This window comes from Oryza sativa, chromosome 1 (genome assembly GCF_034140825.1).
Source record: "Oryza sativa Japonica Group chromosome 1, ASM3414082v1".
NCBI classification, from domain to species: Eukaryota; Viridiplantae; Streptophyta; class Magnoliopsida; order Poales; family Poaceae; genus Oryza; species Oryza sativa.
Genome location: NC_089035.1, coordinates 13977628 through 13980125, shown reverse-complemented (window position 1 = coordinate 13980125; position 2498 = coordinate 13977628). Strand labels below are relative to the sequence as shown.

Sequence of the window (2498 nt, the reverse complement as noted above, 5' to 3'; positions counted from 1 at the left end):
GGACATCAACTAGTACTTGATATATATTCAAATCCAATAATTAAGTCGTAAAAAAATACCATGATGCAAATCAAACAATTTAACGCCAAATTGTATGCATGTAAGCCAAGTGTGGCACCAAGATATACTTGAAAGTTGAAACTGGGAAAATGTTCCCTGAATCTGCTTGTTCTACTTAACAATAGCTGAAACAGGTATTCTAAACAACTTTCTGTTGGCCCGTCATCTCTAGTTTGCTATCTGGCAGGTTACTTGTCCATCTTTCAGCGTTTGGAGTTTGTTCTGCAAAAATCCAAAGGTTCAGACAGATCTGCTAATGAGCTGATGCAGACACTGAGATGCCCTGTCATGTTCCGGGGCTTGTAATGGTCCAACAGATGCAACTTCCCAACTAATTATATCCAGATAATTTTATTTGGCAAGAAGGGAACAGATAAATAAAATTACATGTCACAGATATTAGTTACCATTAATTTTCTGCTCCCTTGCGTTTCCCATCCACAGAGAAAAGTTGCTAGATGTATTCTTAGCTTTGTTTTTCCTGCAGTGGCAAAAAATTGGAGGTAGGGTGTATAAACTTATGCATTCTAATTAACATTATAATTGGAGCATTGTGTAGCATTGCACTGATCTGTTTTCAAATAACAGACAACTTTGACTAGCTCACTACTACTAAAAGGATTTTTTTCGTGCGGTCAAAAAGTTTTTTTTCCATGCGGAGGTCTTGCCCGTCTACACCCTACACCCTGGTGTCTGTGAAAATAAATATTTCCGCATACGGGCAGCCTAACCGCACGGAAAAAATAATCTTCACATGCGGTCAGTTTAAGTAGACCACACGGGATAATCGGATTTCGTGTGCGGTCGGGTTATGTCGCCCGCATGGAAAAATAAAATTCCAAAAAAATAAAAATTCGAAAAAAAGGAACCCTAGAATCCGACGGCAGCGGTGTGGATCCGGCCGGCGCGCGTGTGCGCGGAGCGGGCGGCGCCGCTCCCGGCCGCCGTTGCCTCCTCGTTGTCGGCAGCGGGACGGCGTAGATCCATGCGCGGGGGGCTGGCGGCGCCGTCCGCCTCCTCCTCGTCATCGTCGTTGGCCAGGACGGTGCGGATCCGGCCGGCGTGCGCGCGGGGCCGGTGGCGCCCCTCCCGGCCGCCTCCTCATCATCGTCGTCGCTTCAGGCCGCCATCGAAGCTTCATGGGGAGGTTGAGGGAGCCGCCGCCTTCACCGTCAACCGGGCCGCCCACCGCCCATTGCGAGGCTGGCCGAGGTGGATCCGCCCGCCACCGAACAGCTCAGTGCCGCGGGCTACACCCACCGCCGTCCGCGTCCGCTGCCGAGCCGCTCAGTGCTGCCATCCGCGCCCACCACTGTTCATGGCCACCGCCGGCCGCACTCGCCACACACACTCGAGCGCGAGAGGATAATGAGAGAGGAGACAGAGTGAGAGAGTGAGGGAGAGGTGAGAGAGCGAGAGAGGAGAGAGTGAGGATAAGGATGAGGATGGGTGGATGAGGATAAAATTTTGAAGTGTTGAGAAGGGAAAAAAGGAGGAATGATAGACTCATAGGCGGACCTTTAAAAGGCCTCTTAAGGGTCCGCACACGAAAATGGGTTCCCGATTTTTGCAGATACACGCGAAACGGTGTGTCTACAATCTAAAGAGCTTGTAAAAAAATCGTTTTCGTAGTAGTGGCTTTATTATTTAAACTTTGATCACTAATTGCTTTAACATGGTTAGACTAAAGTGTACGAAAGTTTTAAGCTTATATTTGGTTGGACTGTGGCTTTTGAAAAAGTAGCTGTGGGCTGTGACTTTTGAAAAGTAGTTTTAGAATAGTAGCTGTGAGGAAGCTAAAAGCTCGTTTGGTTACACACAAGTGGTTTTTGAAAAAGTTTCTTCCCTAACGAGTAGACCCCACGTATCATGCACAGGTATCTTTCTCCTTTCTCTTGAGTCTTGACACAGGAAGGCAGGGGCGCCAACACCTTCGCCATCCACGGCGAGCCTCGCCTTCGGGTGCGCCATGGACAGCAACATCAAGCAACTGTGGTGAGCTTCCGGGGTCGTCAGGCTAGGGAGGACGCCACAATGCCGCGCCGGGAAGAAGAGCACGTTGCTCCTCGGCGACTCCGAGAAACACGCTGGCGTCGGGTGCGCCATGGACAGCATGAGTTGGTTCTCCTCCACGAGATTCAGATCGGGGAACTCGATAATCTCGTACTCCTTGCCGTTCGCCGCGCCTCCGGCACTAATGCCAGAAAAAAATTAAAATTTGATTCAATTTTTCTTCCGAATGTTTCCTGTCTGTGTGATCTGTAGAACTTATGCTGCTGGGGTTCATCTCGCTGCTGCTCGTCGTGTTCCAAGACCGAGGATACGCATCGCCGAGAGCCTCATGGGCCACTGGCTGCCTTGCCGGAGCGACGGGAAGGCGTCGTCGAACTCGCATCACGGCGTCACCGCCCCGTCGGCTGCCGTCGTCTCCGGCACTG

General features: G+C 50.4%; 1 long non-coding RNA gene across 1 annotated transcript; it reads right to left on the bottom strand.

The window, feature by feature from the left end:
- LOC4326474 (uncharacterized) lies at positions 1 to 1466 on the bottom strand. The gene is made up of 2 exons (XR_001543979.3): positions 468 to 1466; positions 1 to 282 (listed from the first exon to the last, which is right to left on the bottom strand). It is a non-coding gene; the product is annotated as an uncharacterized lncRNA (long non-coding RNA).
- Between the last annotated feature and the right edge of the window lie 1032 nt (positions 1467 to 2498).